This window comes from Scyliorhinus torazame, chromosome 10 (assembly GCF_047496885.1).
Source record: "Scyliorhinus torazame isolate Kashiwa2021f chromosome 10, sScyTor2.1, whole genome shotgun sequence".
Taxonomy (NCBI): domain Eukaryota; kingdom Metazoa; phylum Chordata; class Chondrichthyes; order Carcharhiniformes; family Scyliorhinidae; genus Scyliorhinus; species Scyliorhinus torazame.
Window position 1 is genome coordinate 112306975 of NC_092716.1, and position 27893 is coordinate 112334867.

At 48.0% G+C, this 27893-nt stretch overlaps 1 protein-coding gene across 3 annotated transcripts in view; it reads left to right on the top strand.

Moving 5' to 3' along the window:
* st3gal2 (ST3 beta-galactoside alpha-2,3-sialyltransferase 2) overlaps window positions 1–27893 on the top strand; it is a 345283-nt gene that overhangs the window by 214481 nt on the left and 102909 nt on the right. The window lies entirely within an intron of this gene.

Consider the following 27893-nt stretch of genomic DNA (forward strand, 5'->3'; position numbering starts at 1 on the left):
GAATGCTGACAATGTAGTGACTTTTGGAAGACTTGTTAGAAACATGGTGTGATTTCTATGTATGTATTTTCTGATGTTCTTGCTTTTCACACTGTGTGCGTTAAGGGCGGCACATGGCGCAGTGGTTAGCACAGGGACTACGGTGCTGAGGACCCAGGTTCGTCCTGGGCCACTGTCGGTGTGGAGTTTTCACATTCTTCCTGAGTCTGCGTGGGTTTCACCCCCAAATCCCCCACAAAGCTGTGCAGGTTAGGTGGATTGACCACGCTAAAATTGCCCCTTAATTGGGAAAAAAAATAATTGGGTACTCTAAATGTTTTTTTTTAAATACTGTGTGCTTTGCACTGTATGGCTATAAAGATTAATTAATTAACTAATGATCAGCTACTAGGGCATGAAATGGAGGCTCATCTTTTGGCTCATGATCCAGTCTGGATTTGTGGCAAATAGGAATCTTAGGACACGATTCTCTGGCCTTATTACACTCTTTCTCAAGCGAAACGAGGCCGGTGAATAGAGGCCAAAACAATAACCGCTCCAGGTATCAAACAGTTTGCGATGCAACCAGCCTGCTCCCGTAGGTGAAACCTTGCTGTACCGTGGCGAGAAAGCAATTTTTAAAAAAAGATTTGTTCATGAAATGTAGGTGTTGCTGGCTGGGCCAGCGTTTATTGTCCATCCCCAAAGGCATTTAAGAGTCAACCACGTTGCTTTGGGTCTGGAGTCATTTGTAGGCCAGACCAGGTAAGGACAACAGGTTTCCTTCCCTAAAAGACATTAGTGAACCAGGTGGGGTTTTACGACAATCGACAATGGTTTCATGGTCACCTTTTTAAATCCAGATTTTTATTGAATTAAAATTCCACCAACTGCCCTGGTGGGATTCAATCCCGGGTACCCAGGGCCATACCTTCAGTCCCTGGATTACTAGCCCAGCAACAGTACCACTATGCCACTGCATCCCCCACAAATTATCACCACTTAAGCCACATTTCTGTACAATTAACAAGAGCCACCCCATAGCCAATGGCCTCCCGTCATTCAGCGGCCTCCCCAGCAAATTTTGAAAAATGTGAACATGGCGGAAGGGCTTCTGTGGGGAGCCAAGGAGGGGAGTAGCCATCTCAGGCAAAGAGCCAGGGTGCTGGTCTTGCCACCCCAGTGCTCGGTGGGGGGGTGGGGCCCCTTGGCTGGGGTTGGGGGACCCTCCGTAGGGGTGGGCCGGCAGAGGAGGGTGGGGTGGTGCGCCGGGGGGGCAACCGCTCATGGCACTACCATGCCAACCCCTGGATTGTGTGTACTCATTCTTGGGGCAACCCCTTGTCCTTTCCTGTCCACCCCACTGACCACCCATAATCCCCACCGACAGCCGAGGCCTCTGGCCACGCGGCTGAAGGCTATCGCTAATAGGGAATTGGTAATCTTGGTTAAGTGAGCACTTCACACAACCCACGTTGATTCCCGGGTGGGTGTAGCATGCCTAACATCCCAATCACACCTTGATGCCTGGACACGGTGCTTGAACACTGCAGGAGGCAACACCACACATGCAACAGCCAACATCGGAACACCCAGGGGATGGGACATAGCTCCGGGGATATGTCCACGGCCGGAGGGTGGTGGGTGCCACGGGGAGGGGGAGATGCCTGGAGAGATGAGCCAAGGGTTTGGAGGTCAGCCCACATTGCGGAAGGTGACAGAGGCATCATATTGGTTGTGCACAAAGGTGTTTATTGTGTTTGACAATTCCCCCACACTCACAATGGTGCTTCCCCCTCACCCCCCTACCTATCCCCCCACCCCCTCCCCAGGTGCCCCCAGTGATCCTCGATGTGCTTTGCCCTCCTAGCTCGACTGCTAAATCTAGGTCTCTCCCCAGGATGCACATCTGAGGTGACGGCAGGCAGCGGCTTACCTCCCCCCATGGCCCTCAAAGTCCCTGCCGGGCATCCTTGGGGGGCTCTGAGGCCCGATGACCCGGCTCACTTGTCAGCAGCGCATGCACAGCCATGCCCCGTGTGCTGGCTGTGAGACCCGGCCTCACCAGAGGGGTGGAACTCAGGGGAGCTGATGGCCACCATTCCCACTACATGTGACGGGTCTGGGTTGGCACTCAGCTCCCCCTCTCCCCGGTCGGTGCCCATTGGGCCCTGGGGTTCACCTTGGGATGGAGGGACAGCTGGTTCGAGTTCCGGCTGCCCCTGCATCATCTGGCTCTGCCAGCCTTGGCAGTTCCCCATGGTCTGCACCATCATGCCGACGCCCTCGGCAATGCTCCTCAGTGACTGGAACATGCTCTGCAGCACCTCGGCAATGCCCACCTGCAACTGGGTCAAGCTCTGCAGCACCTCGGCCATTCCCATCTGAGAGCCGGACATGTCCCGCAGAGCCTCATCAAGGTCAACCTGGTACTGGGTCACATTCCCCAGCGAGGTGGACATTTTGTCGAGACCCTCAGCCATGGCCATCTCCGACTGCGCAATGCCTTGGTCACCTTTACTAATGATGCTGATGTCATGCACCATTGCAGCCGCCACCCTAGCAGTGTTAGCCTTGGTGCCACGCACTGCTGGTGACATCTCCTGTGCCTGTAGCCTCTGGGGCTCCATCAATCGGCTATGGATCTGCTGGAGCGTTGTTGACATCTCCCTCTGAATGTCCCGGCCACTCCTTACCTTCTTCATCAGCTCCCGGCAACCCTGTTCCACAGGCTCTGCATCAGGCTGGGATCTCGCAACCCTCCAACTGCTGTCTCGCCTGGGGGTTTCTGCCTCCACTTGATGTACATCAGCAGCAATGTGATGCTCACCAGATCGTGCCCCAGAAGCCTGACCACTAATATTTTCCACCGAGGTGTGTGTATCTGTGCTGGTGGAGGGCGGGGAAGACAGCTGTGCTGCGACAATATGAATGAGTTATTCTTTGCTCTTTTACCTATCCTATTGCATTAATAGTGTCTTTTATCTTATTGTGATAATATCTTACATATTCTTTCGATTTATCAAAAGGGCCGACTGTAGAAGCCCGCTGTTTTCTAATACATCTAATAGGTAAAAGTGGTAGTTAAAAGATAGCTATTTAGCATTAAGCCGCTGGTCTATTAACCATTTTAAAAACTCACTCATAACCTCAGGTCATTTCAAGACACACATTCAGCATTTCAAAACATAGCTTCAACAGAACACAGCATTATAGATTAAAAACGACATTCCTATGCAGCTAACAAGATAAAGTAACCCAAGGACAAGGCAAGCTCCAAGGCAACAGCATAGAGACCATTGTACTAACAAGCAAGTCAGCAAGAAACTGGTTCAAGCTGTATGCGATAAGGAAGCCGAATCGCATTCCAGAGCTCATACAAGAATACATTTAAGTTAATGGTGCATATTAAATGACAGACAGCTAAAACATCGAATCAAACTTATTTGATGTTAACCCAAACCAATTAGGATTACATCGGTGTATAGCTAGATGGTTAAAGTCATAGCAATTTTAAACAGTAGAATGGATAAGCATTGCATTACAAGTATTTCAGCAATAATTATTATAATTCTTAAAAGAATCATTATTATAAAATAACAATTAATAAATTAATCAAATTTGATACTACTGATTCAGTATTAATAAATTATACAATATGTTAATAATACAGTCAAATAATTGATTGATCAGTAACATTTTAACAATAATATCTCATTTCAACTTCATCCAATGGGGGTGCAGTTGGGTTAGTTTGAACTTTTCTGATATTTGGTGCCCTGCGTTTAGCGATTAGTTCTTTGATGCACTTAGCATGTCGGTATGTTATGTAAACGATGAATCCAGCTACACAGGAGAATAAGATTATTCTGACTGTGGACATTCCAGTGTGTCCCAACCACCCGCAAAGTTTATCCCAGAGAGAGAAAACCCGGGGTGGATCAAGTTTCTTGATTTCTTTTTGGATATATGATGCCAAATCTTTAATTTCTTTTGAGTTATCTGGAATGAAGGTGCAACACTCCGCTCCAATCAGGGCGCAGATGCCACATTTTCCGGCTAACACATAGTCAAGTGGCATTCGATTTTGTAATGCCACGGTTCGAATTGCTCGCATTTCGTCAGAAATGTTATCCAGGGCATTGGCGGTGTAATCGGCTACATTTTGTATGATGGTCGTTAGTTTACTCAATTCACTGCCCATCCTCATTTCCCAATAGAAAGGAATAATTCCAGCACAAATTGCATCTCTTAAGGTAATGCAACGTTTATTTCTTCGAGCAGCTGGTTCTGAAACATAATGGAGATGAGGAAGATGACGGATGGCAGGTACTAAGTATCCTAAATAGCAAGATCCTGGCCAGTATTTTGAGAGCCAGGGATGTGCTCTATTATCACAAATAAAATAAGTCCCATTATAAACAGAGTATAAGTAAATATCTTCTAAGTACCACTGATCTGAGAATGTTTTATTATTTGTGAGGTTACGTATGCCTGTTATTTTAGAGGACCGTTTAGTTCTTTGTAATGCATTTTGTTTGCATTTATAAGCTGTGTTAACATCTAAATAATTAGTACAAACACTATTGCCTACTTTCATTCCTTCAGAGTGATTACTAATGAGGCATATTGATCCTTTTTGTTTAATATTAGTTGGGAGGCTAATATATTGAGGATTTTTGTTAGGATTATATATAAGTTGGTGCCATCCTGAAAAGCTTTTTAGTGGATAGCCTGCAGATTTCCATAAGTTGATGAATTTCTGTAAATACATTTTGTACCTTCCTTTTTCACATGAATATGCTCCAGAACAGACCACTACAGAGCGAGGGATGCTTTGTTAGATGTACCACTCTGCTGTTTCTGAAGCATTAAAGGGAATAGTTAGAAAGGGAATGCCCTCTCCTGAGTTAGTAGGGGTTGCAATGCATACCCAACAATTGCAAATGTTGAAATTTTTAGCATATATCTTAGATGTGTAAAGGAATGTGTTCATATTCAGTTCTGGTACAACATTTACAAGGCCAATCAAATAACTGAAAATGATTATTACAGTAAACATTTTACAGATCTTAATATTTGTATGCGCGCTTCACATGTGATGCGTGGATCCAACTTCTCTTTCCTTAGTATTGCTTAAAACACTGATGTACTGATTAAAAATTGATGTCATGATTACATAATTCAGTATTAAACAATTAATAATAATATTTTCAAGTATACAAATAAAATGATTATACAGTAAAATAACTGAAGTTGAGTATATGATTTAGTAATAAATGGTAAAATGATTATCAAAGCTGATTATGTAATTTAGTAATAAATTATTAATAATAATTCACTAATAAATGAATAATAATGCAGTAAATAATAGTTCAACAGAAACTTTCCATTTTAATGTTATTGGCTAGTGGTGCATATGAATTAATATGAACCATGTGGATTGGTGGCACACTATGAGCAGGCATACATTAGCCAAAGTATCTGATCAACAACATTGGTACGTAAATGATAAGTCCAAATATGCAAAATAGGAAAAGTCCCTTAATGATGTGCCACCCAACCAATTGGAAAGCCAACCCCAAAGAGTGTAATCAAAGGGTTGGTCACGTTTTTTTTTAAACTTTGTATTGGATGTGAATTGCCAAGTCTTTGACATCTTCTGGATTATACACAAAAGCCTGTTGAAAGGGTTAATTTTCTTGCAGAGACAAAAAGGGCATATAGTGGGTGGATAACTTGGAATGATGCCATTTGCATCTCTCAACTTTTTCATATATGTCACTCAAATGGACTGGGAGTAAAAGTTGGATTGCTGCCAAATTCCCGTTATCAAGTGTCTTAGAACGATGTGTTTTCTTGGAATATAGATTTGCTTTTAATCAGAGTTGGGTGTTTTTTTTTAACAACCAGCTTCCACATTGTCTGCAGTTTTAATTTCCAGGCTAATTTTAAACATTTATTTTAAAATCTCAAACACAATAACTTATTGAATATATGACTGAACCAATCTTGTTCTGAATCTTGGTTTTCTGTCGATAAATTCGCCGTCTGTTAAAGGAAGCACAGCTTACAAGATATGTTAATTTATTAAAATTCATAAAGCAACATTCAAAATAATGACAGTTTTCTCAAGTTAACAGTTCTTGGCAACTTTTTAGCGATACGTGACTTAGGGCTTCTCCCTGTAACCAGGAGGTTGGCCTTCATCGTAGACCAGTCTGCAACCATGAAATCTGAAACTCGCAAAATAGCCATCCTCAGCACGAGAAAGGAACCTCATATCTCTTCTGGACAGATTTGTCATTAATGGAGGAGGAGAGGCAACGATTGACATGCCTTTTTTAGCAGTTGAGGTTTCGGACTGAGGTCTGGCTTAAGATCAAGTTTAAAGCTGCAGACAGTGACAAAATGGGTTTTTGATGATAAATCTTTTAAATGGTTAAAAACCCAGGCTGTTGTCTTTATCACTTCAACTCCAAGCTGTTTGGTGCTTAATGCGTTAAGTTGTATTACACTTTGTTTGCCATTAGGCTCGTCGCTTAACCGAACAGGCTTTTCTTGTTTAAAAATCTCACAGTCTATTAAAGCTGCCATGAGAGGCTTTTGGATCGGGGCCAGCAGCATTTTATGGTCAGTCTCAGAATAAGATAACGGTTTGTTCTAGGGTAGAAGTGTCCTTGACAGATAGTTCATTTGGCCATACTCCCCCTGTAGAACCTCGATCAGTGTATTCATTGTTTTCATGTCAGTAGCAGCTTGCAATAATGTAGGATTTGTTTTGGATATAGCTGGTATGTCTTGCGCCTTAGTTAAAATCATTTCAACTTTTGCTTTGGAGAATTCAACTGATTTTTTTAAAGACAGATTTGAAGGCTTTTGTGCTGTTAATTTGGCTGTCAGTAATTTGTTATGACATTTCATGGTGTCCATGTCACTTTCCAAAATATATCTTTCCTCAAGTAACTGGCAATTTTGACTTTTAAGACCATCATTTTCTGATATTAACTGTTGAAGTTTGGATTCTGAGTCAGTATTTTTCTTTTGGAGTTCATCAATTTGAAATGATTGCTGTTGAACTTTAAAGGTTTCATTTTCCGATAATGTTTTAATCTGATCACATTGTTCAAGTTTAGATTTTGCGTCTCGTAATTCTTCAACAACTGCTGCTAGTTGATCTTTAGTGGACTTAAGGTCATGATCGAATTTAGTTTTTGCAATTGTCTCTTGATGTTTTTGGAGTTGTGCCATTACTGCAAAAGACCATTTCATATGTTTTCCACCATTTAACGGTGTGGTTTTCCCCCATGCCTTCTTGATATTATCAAGGGACCACTGTCCTTTGGGGATATCATATTTTGACTCAATTTTTATGGCAACTTCAAATAGTCCAAATTGTCGACAAATCAAAGATCTAAGATCATCTAATATGTCGTCAATGGAGACATCTTGGTACAGCGTGACCTCCCTTGGACGTTGTGGGAAGTAGTTCTCTACCATTTGAAGGTCCTGAATCTATTTTAGGAGTCATGCCCGCCATAAACTCAGCCTTACACCCAATTTTTGGGTCGTCAACTACGTTTGTGTATCTGTGTACACTACCGTGACTATTTTTTCAGTCCCGTTTTATTTTAGTTTCAACGACCGGCACCCGATTGAATTAACACAGTCTATAAAAAGGTCCTTTCTAAGGGGTCGAAGCACTGCTTGATGTGGCTTTAAGACTTGTAATGGGTGAAAAATATATTTCTTACCCTAGTCTAGCCGTTTTTCTTTGGGTCTTCCTTCCTTCTGGTCTTTCTTTGGTCTTCTGATTTCTTCCTGGCTGGCTCCTCCCCTTTTTGCCGAACTACGCCAGTTGTAGAGATCTACCGTGTGGATTTAGTGGCCCTTGCGAACACTAAAACGCAGTAGAAATTTGAGTAACACTTCTTAGGTGCAAATAAGAATCGTTTTATTTCTCTCTAATGATTACAATTGAAAATCATTTAAGTCTTAAAAATTCTCTAATACGTCCATCTAGCATAAGGACTCAAGAGAAGCAATTTTGTCAACAATTCAACTTTCAAATAATATAGAAATGGTTTTCTTGCTTACGGCAAACAGCTTGCAAAACTTCAAGAGTCAGAGTTGGAAAGTGAAAGTATGAAAGATAGAGATACAGCGAGTAAGTTAGATCAAAGTATAGATGATTCATGAAGTAAAAAATGGCCGTACGATCTATCACGGTTATACTAAATAATATTAGACTTTAGCCATCTAGCTATACACCGATGTAATCCTAATTGGTTTGGGTTAACATCAAATAAGTTTGATTCGATGTTTTAGCTGTCATTTAATATGCACCATTAACTTAAATATATTCTTGTATGAGCTTTGGAATGCGATTCGGCTTCCTTATCGCATACAGCTTGAACCAGTTTCTTGTTGACTTGCTTGTTAGGACAATGGTCTCTATGCTGTTGCCATGGAGCTTGCCTTGTCCTTGGGTTACTTTATCTTGTTCGCTGCATAGGAATGTCATTTATAATATATAATGCTGTGTTCTGTTGAAGCTATGTTTTGAAATGCTGAATGTGTGTTTTGAAATGATATGAGGTTATGAGTGAGTTTTTAAAATGGTCAATAGACCAGGGGCTTAATGCTAAATCGCTATCTTTTAACTATCACTTTTACCTATTAGAAAGGTATTAGAAAACAGCGGGCTTCTACAAGCCACCACCCTAGCAGTGTTGGCCTCAGTGCCACGCACTGCCGGTGACATCTCCTGCGCCCGTAGCCTCTGGAGCCTCTTAAATCGGCTATGGATCTGCCAGAGCGTTGCTGACATCTCCCTCTGAATGTCCCGGCCACTCCCTACCTTCTTCATCAGCTCCCGCAACCCTCCAACTGTTGTCTCGCCTGGGGGGTTCCGCCTCCACCTGATGTACATCAGCAGCAATGTGATGCTCACCAGATTGTGCCCCAGAAGTCTGACCACTAATATTTTCCACCGAGGTGTGTGTATCTGTGCTGATGGAGGGCGGGGAAGACAGCTGTGCTGCGACTATTACGGTGACATCATCGGAACTCTCCTGCGAGATGGTCTCCTGGAGGCTGGAGAGGGTGCAGCCTGGGGTGAGCCGGCACCGTCGGCTGGAGGACCTGTGGGAGAATGGACATGTGGTCAGTGGGAGGGATGGGTCAGTCAGTAAGGCGTTACCAACTCACATTTGACAGGTACTCCGGTGGAGACCGATGATTCTTCACCTCCCCGGTGTCCGCCAGCTTCCGCGTTGGTGACCGATTTGTCCTCGGCCACCCCAGTCACCTTGGAGCATGCTCCTCGAAGGTGGTGAGGATTCTTATGTCCGGCACACCACCACCAGTTTGGGCACGTTCCCAGCCATTGTGGGAAAGCTTTTCCTGAGGAGACACAGAGAGGGCACCGTTGGCCACACGCATGGTTCACAGTGGTGGGAGGTGGCGTGTGTCGGAGGGGTTGGGGAAATTGAAGGGGGAAGGGGTGGAGGAAGCATTGAGAGTTGAAGGAGAGGGGGGTGAAGGAAGGGTTGCGGAGGTTGAAGAGGGGTCGACACTCCTGAGGGGACGGAAAGGTCTCGGGGTGGGGGGACGTTGGTGTCTACTCACTCGTGCTGCCCAGTTTAAGTCATTGACCATCTTCCTGCACTGGAGTCTAGTCACACACCCGACCTCATCCCAAGCAACACTGGCTGCCCTATGGCTAACCCTCCTGGACCCTCGGGGGAACGGGACATCCCTCCTGACCTCCACTGCGTCCAGCAACCTCCCCAGGTCAGTGTCCCCGAATCTTGGGGCTGGCACGGCGTGATTAACTGCAGTTTAATTGCTGCTCGACCTTGTTAGCTTGGGGCTGGCGTGCCCGGTGCTGGCGAATCAGCTGGCAAGCCTTCATTTGCGGCGAGTAGGCCATGAGGCCTCGTTAAGTGGAGCAATTAACATTGAATAGCATTGCCGAGCTCGCTGAGCCAAGCGCCGGGAAATCCGCGGCAATTCCCACTCACTACAACACTTGGAAATCTTTCCAGAGAATCGTGCCCATTGTTACACAGAAGGAGGAGGGCCGTGGTCCACACCAAACTATTCTTCAGCAGTCTCAAGGAGAGAGATCTACATAACAAACATCACTTTGCCAAACTTCATAATGGTAGAAGCAGGATTTACCAGGGGGTGATGAATAACGTCAACATTCTATCTCCTGCTGCATTTACAGGAAAAGCCAGGCACTTTTGTCTCGCTCCATCTGTAACATTTCACAAATCGCTTCCAGATGTCAAAGTGTCAAAAGTATAAGAGCACCTTTTCCTGTAGCTTTTGTTAGCTATTCTATAGTTTTACGCACAGCCTTGTATTTATAAAATTACTGTACATCTACAGCATAAACTCCCTCAGCAACTAGAATCTAATTGAGTTCAGCGTGTGCCTATTTAGACGATCTCTTCCTGCAAAGTTCCTCAGTGCAGGAAATTATGCTAAGTGCAGAATCGGGCGGGGGGGCTGGCGGCAAAATAGATAGCAAGTGACATTATATAGCGGGGCTGTTACCGGTGCTTTAAGCACCAGGAATGACCCTGCCAATCCCATCCTGAACAGACTCTGATTTTAATTTTATTAAATCGGGCCTTTAGAATTTTTTCTGGAGTGAGGAACGAAAGACACCTGCAAGACAGGCTCCTCATAGATCAGGGTGCCTTTTTTGAAGGGTGCCTAGATCTCAAGTTGAAGGTACCCCACATCCCCCCACCCACAGACAGCACGACCATTCCAGACATGGGCAACACCCCCAATCCTTGACCCCCAGAGGTGAACCTCCCCCATCATTAAATGTCCACGTCACCGCCTGCCCCACCACAACCACACAGACATAAGGATGACCCAGTCCCACCCCCATCCATCCTTGTTGGCATTGGGGCATCGCCCCCAACCCAAGTGACCATACTTTGCTATGGGGTCGCTGCGAGTCTTCCACCATTAAGGACAGCCCCCCACCTTTTAAGCACCCCCTTTTCTTTTTTAAAGGTATTTTATTCCAAACACATGTTAAATCAGCAGAATACAAAATACACACTCCAAATAATCACTGTACAGTTTGTACAATTTTTCCCTTTTTATCCCCTCCCCTATCTGCCCAAACCCTCCCCGCCCACGACAAACTATTCATCAATTAGAATCATGAACAATCCCTTCAACTCAAACTTAATCTTCTCCAACCGGAGAAAGTTGTACAAATCCCCCAGCCAAGCAGCCACCCCCGGCAGTGTATCCGACCTCCAATTTAACAGTCTCCTTCACCGGGCAATTAGAGAGGCGAAGACCACAGCATTGGCCCCCTTCCCCTCCAGAAGCTCCGGCACTTCTCCCATTTATTCTTGATCCTCACCACTTGTCCTGCTTCCCCAACCACCCGTATATATCCTCAATCCTACCCTCCCCCAACTCATCCGGGAGCAGCACTTGCTCCGACAGTGTATATTCCGGCAGCCCTCACATGTTTCCGCATCAGGACGGGTCCGGGTGTCGCTAGCCAAGTTGGGAGCGAGGTCCCGGAGGAGGACTTCCTGGGGAAGACAAGGAGACGTTCGTGAGGTGTCTGGTTTGTGGTAGTACAGAGCAGCGACCAAATGGAGTGAAGGGCCACTGGGAGGACTTCTTGCCAGCGGGAGACTGGGAGGTTCCTGGACCCTTTCTACCTGCCCGTTTCCCCGGGGGTTGTAACTGGTCGTCCTGCTGGAGGCGATGCCTTTGCTGAGCAGGAATTGATGCAGTTCGCCGTTCATGAAGGAGGACCCCCTATCACTGTGTATGTACGCGGGGAAACCGAACAGTGTAAAGATACCCTGGAGGGCCTTGATGACGGTGGTTGTGGTCATGACTGGGCAGGGGATGTCGAATGGGAACCGGGAGTATTCGTCAATCACGTTAAGGAAGTACGTGTTGCGGTCGGTGGAGGGGAGGGGGCCTTTGAAATCCATGCTGAGGCGTTCAAAGGGACGGGAAGCCTTTATCAGGTGCACCCTCTCTGGCCGGTAGAAGTGCGGTTTGCACTCCGCGCAGATTTAGCAGTCCCTGGTGACTGTCCTGACCTCCTCGATGGAGTAGGGCAGGTTGCGGGTCTTAACGAAATGAAAGAAACGAGTGACCCCCCGGGTGGCAGAGGTCCTCGTGGAGGGATCGGAGGCGGTCCACTTGTGCTGTGGCACAAGTGCCGCGGGACAGGGCATCAGGAGGCTCATTTAGCTTCCCCGGACGGTACAAGATCTCGTAACTGAAGGTGGAGAGTTCTATCCTCCACCGCAAGATCTTGTCGTTCTTAATCTTGCCCCGCTGTGCATTGTCGAACATGAACGCCACCGACCGTTGGTCCGTGAGGAGAGTGAATCTCCTGCCGGCCAGGTAATGCCTCCAGTGTCCCACAGATTCTACTATGGCCTGGGCCTCCTTTTCGACCGAAGAGTGGCGAATTTCGGAAGCATGGAGAGAAATGCTGTGGGAGAAGAAAGCCACGGGCCTGCCCGCTTGGTTGAGGGTGGCCGCCAGAGCTACGTCGGACGTGTCGCTCTTGACCTGGAAGGGGAGGGACTCGTCGATGGCGCGCATCGTGGCTTTTGCGATGTCTGCTTTGATGCAGCAGAAGGTCTGGCGGGCCTCCGTCGACAGGGGGAAGGTTGCGGTCTGGATCAGGGGTCGAGCCTTGTCTGCGTAATTACGGACCCATTGTGCATAATAGCTAAAAAGCCGAGGCAGCACTTTAGGGCCTTGGAGCAGTGAGGGAGGGGGAACTCCATGAGGGGCCGCATGCGTTCAGGGTCGGGGCCTATGACTCCATTTCTCACTACGTAGCCTAGGATGGCTAGACGGTCGGTGCTAAACACGCATTTCTCCTTATTGTAGGTCAGATTAAGGAGGTGCGTGGTCTGGAGAAATTTTTGGAGGTTTGTGTCGTGGTCCTGCTGGTCATGGCCGCAGATGGTGACGTTATCAAGATACGGGAACGTTGTGCATAAGCCGTACCGGTCAACCTGTCGGTCCATCTCACGCTGGAAGACCGAGACCCCATTCGTGACACCGAAGGGAACCCTTAAAAAGTGATAGAGTCGCCCATCTGCTTCGAAGGCAGTGTACTGGTGGTCACCATTACGGAGGGGCAGCTGGTGGTAGGCAGACTTGACATCCACCGTGGAGAATACCTTGTATTGCACAATCCTGTTTACCAGGTCGGCTATACGGGGGAGAGGGTACGCGTCCAGCTGCATAAACCGGTTGATGGTCTGGCTGTAGTCGATGACCATCCTATGTTTCTCCCCGGTCTTTACCACCACTATTTGAGCCCTCCAGGGGCTATTGCTTGCTTTGATGACCCCTTTCTTCAGCAGCCTTTGGACCTCGGACCTGATGAAGGGCACTGTACCGTCTGCTCCTGGTGGCGACGGGTTTGCAATACGGGGTGAGGTTCGCAAACAGGGAAGGCGGTTCGACCTTAAGGGTTGCGAGGCCGCAGACAGTAAGGGGGGTGAATAGGGCCGTCGAATTTAAAAGTCAGGCTTTTCAGTTGGCAATGGAAATCCAGCCCAAGGAGAGTGGCTGCGCAGAGGTGCGGCAGGACGTACAGGCGGAAATTGCGGAATTCCCTGCCTTGGATAGTGAGGTTCGCTAGGCAGAACCCCTTTATCTCCACTGTGTGTGACCCAGAGGCCAGGGAGATTCGTTGGTTTACGGGATGGGTGACAAGGGAACAGCGCCTTACCGTGTCGGGGTGGACAAAGCTTTCCGTGCTCCTGGAGTCGATCAGGCACGACGTCATGTGGCCGTTGATAGTGATCATTGTGGTGGCTTTCGCTAGCGTCCGGGGCCGACTCTGGTCCAGGGTCACGGAGGCCAGCTGCAGCAAGGAGGAGTTCTGGTTAGGCAGCGTGGAGTCGGCGGTGCTGGGGGCTTGAGGCCGGTTCAGGGTAACAGAGGCCAGCTGTAGCAAGGGGGCGTTCTGGTCAGACAGCGTGGAGTCGGCCGCGCTGGGGGCTTGAGGCCCCATCCAAGATGGCGTCAGCCACGGGTCGCACATGGAGTCCAGGGATACAGAAGATTGCGTCGGCAAGGAACAAAATGGCGGCGCCCATCCACCCAGCGTGGTGGCCGGGGGGCGAAATGGCCGCGCCCGTGGGTCGCACGTTGCCTGTGGGTAGGAGGGCGGCGGTGGGCCTTGGACGGCCGGGACCTGGAACAAAGGCTGATGATAGTCGCTGGCGATCGCTGCCACGGCGCGGGCCTGGCAGACCACGACGTAGTGGCCTTTCTTGCCGCACCCTTTGCAGGTGACGGTACGGGCCGGGCAGCGCGAGCGCGGATGATTCGCCTCGCCACAGAAGAAGCAGCGTTGGCCGGCGGTGAAAACGGGCCGTCTAGCGGCGCAGGCCTGCGGGGTTAGCGGGAAAGTCTGGGGGGCTGCCGCGACAGGGTGCCATGCAGCCCAGGGGGGTGCCATGCGCCCGGGAGCAAAAGCCGGTGCGTTTTTGTACGCAACGTCCATTGACCCTGCCAGGGCCCGTGCCTCAGTGAGGCCCAGCGTGTCCATTTCAAGGAGCCTTCTGCAGATGTCGGGAGAAGACATACCTGCCATGAAAGCGTCCCGAATTAAAAGTTCCATGTGCTCATTCCCCGTGACTGGCGGGCAGCCGCAGTTCCGGCCCAGCACTAGTAGAGCCCGATAGAAGTCCAACAGGTTACGGGCGTAGACCTGGTTCAGAGGACGGATGTAATGTCCTTCTAGCAGCATGATAGCTGCAGCATAATTCTCCGCCTCCTCGATTAGAGGGTAGATTGCAGGGCTGACTCGGGAGCGTAGAAGGTGCATCTTCTGCCTTTCCGTGGGGGTATCGGCGGCTGTGTTGATGAAGCTCTCAACACACCAGCCAGTGCTTAAAAATACCAGTGGAGTTGTCTGCGTGGGGACTGAGCTGAAGGCACTCCGGCTTGATGCGGAGGTCCATCCATTCAGAAGTAATAGCTGATTAAATTGATGCACAATCAATTACTCGTGAGAAGAGGGGAGTCATACTAATCGGCTTTAATCAGCTAGAACTGTACCCAGCAGCTCCGATACGGAAAGTGAAGGCTGCTGGGACGGCATGGGTTCTTATACTCCGCCTCTCAGGGCGGAGCTACGTACGTTGGCCACTGGTAGACTTCTCGGTCTGGCCAATGGGTATCCACCTCTCAGGTACTGCAATACCTGGTATTACCACAGTCAGCAGAGACGTCATCATGGCCTTCAGACTGGATCCTCGACAGGACTCCTCTTCCATTCTTTAATTTTATTTGTTCATGGGACCTGGGCGTCGCAGGCTGGGCCAGCATTTATTGCTCATCCCTAATTGCCCTGAGGGGGCACAGTTAAGAGTCAACCACATTACTGTGGGTCTGGAGTCACATGTGGCCAGACCAGGTAAGGATGGCAGATTTCTTTCCCCAAAGGACGTCAGTGAACCAGATGGGTTTTTACAACAATCGGCAATGGTTTCACGGTCATCATTAGACTTTTAATTCCATCACCTGCAGTGGGGGGATTTGAACCTGGGTCCCCAGAGCACTACTCTGGGTCTCTGGTTTACTAATCCAGTGACAATACCACTACTCCCCTCTTTCCACCCGCCTGCCGCCACACCATCGCCTCACCTTCTCCATATTCGCCGCCCAATATTAACATAATAGTGCAGCAGGTTCGGGAGCACCAACCCCCCTTTCTGCCTCTGCAACAGAGCCCTCTTTACCCTTGACACCGTCCCTGCCCATATGAACTCTGAGATCAATGTCTCCACCCTCCGGAGGAAGGCCTTGGGGAGAAAGAGCTCAGGGTCTGTAAAACAAACACGAATCTTGGTAGCACATTCACCTTTACCACCTCCACCCTCCCTGCTAGTGTCAAGTGCAAAGTGTCCAACCTCTTAAAATCCCCCTTAACCTCCTCCACTCACACTGGCAAATTCCACCTGTGCATTGTAGTCCACTCTCGCATCACCTGAATCCCCAAATACCTAAACCTTTCTCCAGCCACTTTTAACGGCAATGCCCCCAAGTTGGCCTCCCGCCTACCACATTCACCGGAAACACCTCGCCGTTCCCAACATTCAACTTATATCCGGAGAAGGCCCCAGACCTCTCCAACAGTCCCATGATCCTGCCCATATTCCCCAGCGGGTCCGACACAAACAACAGGTCATCCACGTTATACACCACCTGGTGCTCCCTGCTCCCCCTCACAATCCCTCGCCACTCCGCAGACCCCCAAAGGCTATCGGCAAGGGTTCAATCGCCAGCGCGTTTATCAGCGGCAACACCAGACACCCCTGCCTCATTTCCCTCTGCAATCCAAAACCTGATGAACTCATCTCGTTCAGACCACCAGTACACATACAGCAGACGCACCCACGCCAAACCCAAACCTTCCCAGAATTTCAAATAAGTACCTCCACTCTACCCGATCAAAGGCCTTTTCTGCATCCATAGAAACAATAATCTCCGGCCCACTGACAACGTCAGAACCACATTTAACAGCCTCCTGGTATTGCTGGAGAGCTACTGGCCCTTTACAAAACCCGTTTGATCCTCAGAAACCACCCCTGGCACACACCCCTCCATCATCCCTGTCAACACCTTAGCCAACACTTTCACGTCCATATTCAACAACAAGATGGGCCTGTATGACCCACACTCCTTTCCCTTCTTCGGAATCAGTGTAATCGACGCCTGTGTCAGCGTTTCTGGCAACTTACCCTCATCCACCGCCTCGCTAAACATCCCCAACAAGTGAGGTGCCAACTCTCCCACAAACACCTTATAAAACTCCGTCAGAAAGCTGTCCGGCCCCAGGGCCTTCCCTGACTGCATTCTCCGGATATTTCCATCACCTCCCTCAACCCTAGTGGCTTCTTCAATGCCTGCCTCTTCTCTTCCTCCAGATCTGGGAACTCCAACTCCCAAAAAACATCCCACATCCCCCTCCTCTCCGCCCAGCTCGACCCTATACAACTTCTCATAATACCCCCTGAACACCTTGTTTATCTTCCCCAGCTCTGACACCACCTCCCTATTCTCTGCCCGCATCCTTAGAATTTCCCGAGATGCCGCCTGCCACCGCAGCTAGGCCAACATGTGCCTCGCCTTCTCTTCATACTCATGCTGCACTCCTTCATCCTCCATAGCTGCCACACCGCCTTGCCCATCATCATCCTATCAAACTGCCCCTGCAACCTCTTCCGCTCCGCCATCAACTACTTAATGGGAGCCCCCGAGTATCTCCTATCCTTCTCAACTATCTCGTCCAGCAGCCGTTCATGCTCCTCCCTCCTCCTCCTGTCCCTGTGAGCCTTGAACAAGATAATCTCCACTTGAACCACCACCTTCAACGCCTCCCAGAACGTGGCCGCCGACGCCTCCCCATTCTGATTATGCTCCACATAATCCCCAATCGCCAGTCGCACCTTTTCACAAAACCCCTTATCTGCCAAGAGACCCAGGTCTAGCCTCCATCCCGGCCTCTACACCCACCCCGAACCAAGCCTCGCCTCCAGCCAATGTGGCGAATGTCTCAAAATCACAAATCCCCCATCAACACCACCCGACTCACCACAAAGAAATCAATTCTAGAGTAGACCTTCGACACGTGTGAGAAGAAGCAGTACTGCCTCCCCACCGGGTTCCTGAACCTCCACGGATCAACCATTCCCTTACGTTCCATAAACCCTCCCAACTCCTTCGCCATCCTCGACCTTCGCATTGACTTGGGGCTCGACCTGTCCACCTTCAGCTCCATTACATCATTAAAATTTCCGCCTATAATCAGTTGGTGCGTATCCAAGTCCGGGATCGCTCCCAATAACTGCTTTACAAGCACAGCTTCGTCCCAATTAGGTGCATTTTCATTGACTAGCACCACCAGCGTCCCCTCCACCCCACTCACTATCACACACCTTCCTACCCCCCCGCCTCCTCTCACTTCCCTGGCCCTCAAAAGCCCTGTCCTCTTGTTCAACAAAATGGCGAACCCCCTCAACTTCGAATCAAACCCCAAGTGAAACACTTGCCCACCCAGCCCTTCCGCAACCTAACCTGATCTTCACCCTGTGGAAAAATCACCTCCGCTCTCAAACCCCTCAGGTGTGCAAAAACCCAGGACCTCTTGACCGACTCATTTAGCCTCGGGACAATGCACGTCACGATGGCAGGGAAGGCAGTGCAATGTTCCTCCTGCAGAATGTTTGAGGCGAGGGACGCCGTCAGTGTCCCTGCTAATTTCACCTGTGGGAAGTACACCCATCTCCAGCTCCTCAGAAACCGCGTTAGGGAACTGGAGCTGGAGCTGGATGAACTTCGGATCATTCGGGAGGCAGACGTGGTCATAGATAGTAGCTTCAGGGATGTAGTTACTCCGAAGAATCAAGATAGGTGGGTGATGGTGAGAGGGGCTGGGAAGAAGCAGTCAGTGCAGGGATCCTCTGTGGTTGTTCTCCTCAGTAACAAGTATACCGCTTTGGATACTGTTGAGGGGGACGACCTACCAGGGGTAAGCCACGGTGAACGGATCTCCAGCACTGAGTCCGTCCCTGTGGTTCAGAAGGGAAGGAGGGAGAGCAGGAGAGCAATAGTTATTGGGGACTCGATAGTTAGAGGGACAGATAGCCGGTTCTGTGGCAGCGAAAGAGACTCACGGATGGTATGGTGCCTCCCGGGTGCCAGGGTCCGTGATGTCTCGGACCGTGTTTTCAGAATCCTTAAGGGGGAGGGGGAACAGTCACAAGTCGTGGTACACATCGGTACCAACGACATAGGTAAGAGAAGGGACGGGATTTAAAATAGGAATTTAGGGAGCTAGGGTGGAAGCTGAAAGCCAGGACAACCCATGTTGTCATCTCTGGTTTGTTGCCGGTGCCACGTGCTAGCGAGGTGAGCAACAGGGAGAGAGTGCAGATAAACATGTGGCTGCTGGGATGGTGTAGGAGGGAGGGTTTCAGTTACGTGGATAATTGGAGCACATTCTGGGGAAGGTGGGACCTGTACAGACAGGACAGTTTGCACCTGAACCAGAGGAGCACCAATATCCTGGGAGGGAAATTTGCTATGGCTCTTCGGGAGGGGGTTTAAACTAATTTGTCAGGGGGATGGGAAAACGAGATGTAGTCCAGAAGCCAGTGTTGAGAGTAATGAGGTACTGAGGAGGGTATCAAGGTCGCAGGAGTGTACCGGCAGACAGAAAGGTGGTTTGAAGTGTGTCTACTTCAATGCAAGGAGCATCCGGAATAAGGTAGGTGAACTTGGAGCGTGGATTGGTACTTGGGACTACGATGTTGTGGCCATTACGGATCCATGGTTAGAACAGTGACAGGAATGGTTGTTGGAAGTTCCGGGGTATAGATGTTTCAGTAAGAGTAGGAAAGGTGGTAAAAGAGGTGGAGGAGTAGCATTGTTAATCAAGGATAGTTTAGCTGCTGCAGAAAGGCAGTTTGAAGGGGATCTGCCTACTGAGGTAATATGGGCTGAAGTTAGAAATAGGAAAGGAGCGGTCCCGTTGTTAGGAATTTTCTATAGGCCCCCAAATAGTAATAGAGATGTGGAGGAAGAAATTGCAAAACAGATTATGGATAGTTGTGGAGGTCTCAGGGTAGTTGTCATGGGTGACTTTAACTTTCCAAATATTGATTGGAACCTCTATAGGTCGAACAGTTCGGATGGGGCAGTTTTTATCCAGTGTGTGCAGGAGGGTTTCCTGACACAATATGTGGATAGGCCGACAAGAGGTGGGACCACATTGGATTTGGTACTGGGTAATGAACCGGGCCAAGTGTTAGATTTGTTTGTGGGAGAACACTTTGGAGATAGTGACCACAATTTGGTGTCTTTCACTATTGCAATGGAGAGGGATAGGGCCATATGGCAGGGCAAGGTTTATAATTGGGGGAGAGGTAATTATGATGTGATTAGGCAAGAATTAGGGAGCATAAGATGGGAACAGAAACTGTCAGGGAAAGGCACAAATGAAAAGTGGAGCGTGTTCAAGGAACAAATACTGCAGGTCCTTGACAGGTATGTCCCTGTCAGGCAGGGAGGAAATGGCCGTGTGAGGGAACCATGGTTCACAAAAGAGTTGAATGTCTTGTCAAGAGGAAAAAGGAAGCGTATGTAAGGATGAAAAAAACAAGGTTCAGTTGGGTCGCTTGAGGGTTACAAGGTAGCAAGGAATGAGCTAAAAAAAAGGGCTTAGGAGAGCTAGGAGGGGGCATGAGAAGCCCTTGGTGGGTCGGATCAAGGAAAACCCCAAGGCTTTTTACTCTTATGTGAGAAATAAAAGAATTACCAGGGTGAGGTTCGGGCCGGTCAAGGACAGTAGTGGGAACTTGTGCATGGAGTCAGAAGAAATAGGAGAGGCGTTGAATAAATACTTCTCTTCAGTGTTCACCAAGGAGAGGGGCCATGTTTTTGAGGATGAGAGTGTAATACAGGCGGGTAGGATGGAGGAGGTAGATATTATGAGGAAGGATGTATCAGCAATTTTGAAAAACCTTAGGGTCGACAAGTCCCCTGGGCCAGATGGGATATATCCAAGGACTCTTTGGGAGGCAAAGGATGAGATTGCAGAGCCTTTGGCTTTGATCTTTGGGTCCTCACTGTCTACGGGGATAGTGCCAGAGGACTGGAGAGTGGTGAATGTTGTTCCTCTGTTCAAGAAAGGGAATAGGAATGACCCTGGTAATTATAGGCCAGTTAGTCTTACTTCAGTGGTCGGTAAGTTAATGGAAAAGGTCCTGAAGGATAGGATTTATGACCATTTGGAAAGATGCAGCTTAATCCAGGATAGTCAACACGGATTCATGAAGGGCAAGTCTTGCCTCACAAATTTGATTGAATTCTTTGAGGAGGTAACTAAGTGTGTAGATGAAGGTAGAGCAGTTGATGTCGTACAAATTGATTTTTGTAAGGCGTTTGATAAGGGTCCCCATGGTCAGCTCATGAAGAAAGTAAGGAGGTGTGGGATAGAGGGAAATTTGGCCAATTGGATAAGTAACTGGCTATCACAGAGAAGACAGAGGGTGGTGGTGGATGGAAAATTTTCAGACTGGAGACCAGTTACCAGCGGTGTACCACAGGGCTCAGTGCTGGGTCCTCTGCTATTTGTGATTTTTATCAATGACTTGGAGGAGCGGGCTGAAGGGTGGGTCAGTAAATTTGCTGATGACACCAAGATTGGTGGATGAGGTGGAGGGCTGTTGTAGGCTGCAAAGAGACATTAATAGGATGCAGAGCTGGGCCGAAAAATGGCAGATGGAGTTTAACCCTGATAAGTGCGAGGTGATTCATTTTGGTAGAAAAAATTTGAATGCGGATTACAGGGTCAACGGCAGGGTTCTGAGGAATGTGGAGGAACAGAGAGATCTTGGGGTTCATGTCCACATATCTCTGAAGGCTGCCACTCAAGTGGATAGAGCCGTGAAGAAGGCCTATAGTGTGTTAGCGTTTATTAACAGGAGGCTTGAGTTTAAGAGCCACAGGGTTATGCTGCAACTGTACATGACCCTGGTGAGACCACATTTGGAGTATTGTGTGCAGTTCTGGTCACCTCACTATAGGAAGGATGTGGAAGCATTGGAAAGGGTGCAAAGGAGATTTACCAGGATGCTGCCTGGTTTGCAGGATAGGTCTTATGAGGAAAGGTTGAGGGAGCTAGGGCTTTTCTCTTTGGAGCGGAGGAGGATGAGAGGCGACTTAATAGAGGTTTATAAGATGATGAGGGGGATAGATAGAGTGGACGTTCAGAGACTATTTCCTCGGGTGGCTGTAGCTGTTACAAGGGGGCAAAACTATAAGGTTCAGGTTGGGAGATATAGGAGGGATGTCCGAGGTAGATTCTTTACTCAGAGAGTGGTGAGGGTGTGGAATGGACTGCCTACTGTGATAGTGGAGTCGGACACTTTAGGAACTTTCAAGCGGTTATTGGATAGGCACATGGAGCACACCAGAATGACAGGGAGTGGGATAGCTTGATCTTGGTTTCGGACAATGCTCGGCATAACATGGAGGGCCGAAGGGCCTGTTCTGTTCTGTTCTATGTTCTCTGACTCTTACCGGAGGCTTAAGCCTCCATTACCCTCTACCATCCACCATCAACCCCCACCAATTCTGCCTTACCTAATCCTGCCCTGAGCAGGGCTATCTCTGCCCATGACCACACTCAGCCTCCAACTCTGCCAAGTCATAATCCCTCCCTCATCCTTCCCCACCTCAACTCCGTTCACTCGCAATGTTTGCTAGCGTGGCAACTCCTGCCTGAAGGCACCCCTCCCCCACCAGTCCCTCCTTAGCCTGTGCAACCAGACCCTTACCCCCCTGAATACCGACCTAGCCAACAATTCCACTCAAAGGGCCCCATCATACACACCCCTTACAACAGCCATAACATCCAACTTTTGCATCTCACACCAATTCGAAGTTCTCCCCAGTTTATGGTCCCTTATCAAGTTGTTCGCCTCTTCTGACATCTCAAAGTAGTGCTCCTGGACATCGAATGTGACCCAAAGGCTCGCTGGGTACAGCACACCAAAACAAATCGTTTGTTGATACAACACAGCCTTGGCCCTGTTGAATCCCACGTGCCACTTTGCCAGCCCCACGCCAATGACCTGATATATCCGAATACGATCCTCTCCCATTCGCAGTCTCACTTCACCCTGGCCCACCTCAGAATCTTCTCCTTCTCCACAAACCTGTGTAACCACACAATCATCGACCGCGGAGGCTCCCTCACTCTCGGCTTCTGTCTCAAGGACCTGTGGGCCCGATCCATCTCTGGGGCCTTTTCCAACACCTTCTCCTCCACCAGTCTGGCCAGCATCCTCGACGCATACTTTGTGGCGCTCGTTCCTTCCACACCCTCTGGCAGACCCACAATTCGCAGATTTTGCCGCTTGGACCTGTTCTCCTGCTCCTCCACCTTTATCCGCCTTGAAAAGCATAGATCCCCCAGGATGCTTACCTCCGCCTGCAAGGACACAATCCAATCACCCTGGTCGTGGACCACCTTCTCCACCTCACGTACCATCGCCTCAAGGCACTTCTCCACCCAGTCCAGTGAACCTCAGAGTGGCCTGTCCCCTCGATTGTTTTCAACCAGTCATCGTGCATTTCCTTCCTCTGCTGGCAAAATTTCTCCTTCATGAAGCTCATCTGAGACTTTCCCACAATGACAACCCTTCCCGTCCGCCATGCTCGAAATTGTTGCTGCACCACAGGTTCCTTCCAACTCCTTAGCCAGATCTTTAAACTGTCTTTTGCCGGGTCTGGTGGCCAGTAGACATTTCAATCTTAGGGAGAACCTCTCCCTCTACATCTTCTGTGCCACTTTTCTGCTGGAACTACCCTGCTAACGGGTATAAAGTACCCAAACCAACGCCTTCGAGCCAGAACTGCCCTGTGTGTGACCACTCACTCCATGGCCACCACCAGAAGTCCAGCATCCCCCTTTTCAGGACCCCCCTTTCAGGTCTCCCCCATGTCCCTTGCCTCAGGATCTCCCCTTCACTTCTCAACTCTTCACCCATCCTTTATACCCCCACCTTTCATGCCCCCACCCTTCAGACACCCCTTCAGCCCTCCCCCCTTTATTCACTCCCTTCATGCTCCCCTTCACTCCCCCTTTCATGGGCATGACCCTCCGCTCAGGCCCTACCGCTTCACCGTACCCTTTGGCTCCTGGACAGTGGCAAACTGGCACCCCTGCAGTGCCAACCTGGTAGTGCTAGACTGGTGTCGCCAAGTTGGCACTGCCCAGGTGCCAGGAGCTGTGCCAGGCCCCTGCCCTGTCGCCGAACACTCGGGGGCTCCAAGGGCCTCCAAGTCCCCCCCCCTCCCCCGCCCCTGCTACCAACACCGGCATGGCATCAAATCCGGTTTCCATTTTTGAAAACCTGTACTGGTTGTTGCCATGCTCCCACTGCGCCGATACGGCTGGTGAATCCCGGGAGTGGGGAGACTCCGATCACGAATGAGCTGCGCATATTTAAATGCGTTTTAAGACTTATTTAAATATGCTGATCGGGATCACACTCAGCAAGGGCATAAACGAGGTTCCGTCGAACGCCGCAGTTCAGGAGCATCACAATCGGTTCAGTACACAGCGCAATTTCTGTTCCTGGGCTCTCCCGCTATTGTCTTCCCTGTGTTATGGTACATGTTGTTGACTTTGCTTCGCTTTGAGTGAGTTTCACCTGAAAGTGCCCAGCTGTAAACTGTTAGATAGAGAAGTGGAAAAGATCAATTCAATCACTGCTGCCATTAATGGTTTGCACGCGGAACATTGCTGAACGTGGAGAAATAGCCCTGATAACCATTGTATCACAAAAGTGACTGGACTTCAAAAGAAACTAAGTGGTTGTGATGTGCTTTGCAACATCCTTAGGATGTGTAGAACACTAAAGTGTAATTTTTTCTACCGAGCAATTAGGAGATAAATCATTGAAATTGGCATTTTCCCTCAACTTTGATTAATAGTTACATTTCTCTCGTTAATTGTACAGAAGGATTCTGCTGTAGGTATGAAGGTGCAGGTTGCTTGATTGATGGCTAAATTCAACATTGAATAATATGAGCCATGTGCCTAATGCCACCAGAGAGAGGGTTGGGCTCATATTTCATTGCCTTATAGAATGAAAGTTACATTGGCAGATGTCTGCTCTGTGGATAGAATGTACAAATAGATGTGAAGCTGAGCTGTTCCACCTGTTAAGCCACATTTTATTCAGGTGGAGTCAAGTAGAAATGTAAACCAGTTTGTAAAAATACTTCTTAATAACTTGCAAAAGGCCAAGTTTCATCCTGCAGGGTACTACCACGGCTGAAAAGGAGTAAATTAGGTAAATGGATAACGAAAGATATTGATAGAGTTAACAAAATGTGAAATAAGGTTGACAGTGAAGTACTAGAGAGCTAAGACACTTGTATAAAAACAAGGAAATGTACAGCACAGGAATAGGTCCTTCAGCCTGCCAACCCTGCGCCGACCATGCTGCCCGTCTAACCTAAAACCTTCTACACTTCTGGGGTCTGTATCCCTCTATTCCAATCCTAATCATGTATTTGTGAAGACGCCCCTTAAACGTCACTATCATACCTGCTTCTACCACCTCCTCCGGCAGCGAGTTCCAGGCACCCACTACCCTCTGTGTAGAAATCCTGTCTCTAGATCTCAAGATTGTTTCAATGATATCCGTCAGTTGACTATATGCTGCCTTGCTTTTTCCCCTCCAGTTGAGGGGTACAACTGAAATGAAAACTCATTGGTATTGATCCATGTCAATAGTCTAATGAACTTTAAGCCCTTCTTGTGGTTTTTATGATTGGATGCCATCCTGTAACTCTCCAGGTGTCTATTATTGTCATCAGACATCTAGGGCTGAATTCTCAGTCCCCCAACTGCGTGTTTCTCAGCCGCGCACAATGCGCTGGCAGTGGGAATCTATCTTCCTGCCGATTTCCAATTGTAACCACCCAGCACCACTGTGAAACCCGCTAGCGGGCATGCGCTGCAAATGGGAAAAGTGAATCGTAAAGACTGGAGAATTCTGGCCCTGATCTCCTAAATGTAAGAGTTTTAAGACAAAGACTAGTGTTCTGGAATTAAACAAAGGAAATTACATAGACTTGAGGTCAGAATTGGCCCGTGTAGGCTGGACTAGAAGGTTAAGAGGTAGGACAGCTGATGAGCAGTGGCAGTTGTTTAAGGAGTTACTCAATTCCTCACAACTAAAATATATCCCAGTGAGAAAGAAAGATGGGAAGAGGGATAAAAAAACATCCATGGCTAACCAAGGAGATCAAGGACATTATAAAGACAAAAACTAAGTTATATCATATTGCAAAGGCCAGTGGCAGACTGGAAGATTGGGAAACTTTCAAACATAAACAAAGGGATACTAAAAAATTAATAAAGTAAGTCAAGATAAATTACGAAAAGAAACTAGCACAGAATATCAAAAAGGATACCAAAAGCTTCTACAGGTACTTAAAAGGGAAGAATCGCTATGGTTAATGTTGGCCCCTTGGAAGATGAAACTGGTGAGTTAATAGTGGGGAACACAGAAATGGCAGAGATGCTAAATCAGTACTTTGCCTCAGTTTTCACGGAGGAGGACACTAGTACCATTCCTTTAGGAATGGGCAATTCAGAGGTAGGAAAGGGTGGAACTTGGAACAATCAGCATCAATAGGGAAACTGTACTCAATAAACTCTTGGGATTGAGGGATGGCAAGTCCCCAGGGCCTGATGACCTACATCCTCAGGTGTTAAAGGAAGTGACAGCAGAGATAGTGGATCCATTGTTTATGATGTTCCAAAATTCCATGAAAGGTTCCAGTGGATTAGATAAAAAGGCCTTATTCAAAATGGAGGGAGGCAGAATGTGGGAAATTACAGACCAGTTAGTTTAACGTCTGTTGTTGGAAAATTGTTAGAATCAATTATCAAGGACATAATATCAGGACATTTGGAAAGTCAAAACGCAATTCATCAGAGTCAGCATGGTTTTATGAAGTGCAAATCATGTTTGACTAATTTGCTTGAGTTCTTTGAAGATGTAATGAGCAAAGTGGATAATGGGGATCTTGTAGATGTAGAATATCTGGACTTCCGGAAGGCGTTTGATAAGGTGCCACACAAGGTTAATTCACAAGGTGAGATCACATGGGATTAGGGGTAATTTATTAGTTTGGATAGAAGACGGACAGGAGATAGAGAGTCGGGATAAATAGAGCTTTTTCTGGATGGCAAGATGTAACTAGTGGGGTGCCACAGGGTTCGGACCTTGGGCCCCAGCTATTTACAATCTATATTCATGACTTGGATACAGGATAGAAGGATCTATAGCCAAATTTGCAGATGACACAAAAATAAGGCGGACAGTAAGGTGCAATGAGCAAATAAGAACCTTACAAATGGATATAGATAGGTTAGAAGAGTGGGCCAAAATGTGGCAGATTGAGATTACCGTGGATAAGTGTAAGATCATGCATTTTGGTCGAAAAAATGGAAAGACAACTTATTATCTAAATGGGGAGAGACTTTGGGGTGCTCCGATAGAGGGATCTGGATGTCCTCGTGCATGAGTCACAGAAAACGAGCATGTAGGTGCAGCGAATAATCAGGAAATCAAATGGAATGTTGGCACATATAACAAAAGGAATTGAGTATAAAGGTAAGGAAGAGTTGTTCCAACTGTACAAGGCACTGGTAAGATCGCACCTGGAGTATTGTGCATAGTTTTGGTCCCTTATTTGAGGAAAGATGTAGTGGCTTTGGAGGCAGTTCAGAGGAGGTTCACCAGATTGATTCCAGCGATGAGGGGTTTGTCGTGTGAGGAGAGATGAATAGTTTAGGCCTATACTCTCTAGAGTTTAGAAGAATGAGGGGAGATCTATTTGAGGTATACAAGATGTTAGAAGGAATGGATAAAGTAGACGTGGAGCTGATGCTTCCTCTTGTGGGGCATTATAAAAGGAGAGGTCATAATCTTAGAATAAGAGGTAGCAAATTTAAAACAGATTTGAGGAAAAACTACTTCTCCCAAAGGGGTGTGAATCTGTGGAATTCGCTACCCCAGAGTGCAGTGGATGCAGGGATAGTGAGTAAATTTATGGAGGAGTTAGACAGATTTTTAATTGGTAATGGGTTGAAGGGTTGTGGAGAACGGGCAGGACGGTGGAGTTGAGGCCAGCATGGGATCATTGAGGGTGTTAGGTTCGGGAGGCTAAATTGCCTACTTCCGCTCCTAGGTCATGTGTTCTAAGGAGGAGATGCTCTGACTGGTCTTGGCCTGTAACATTGTAGGTAGCAGATGAGGAACATATCAACCATGATA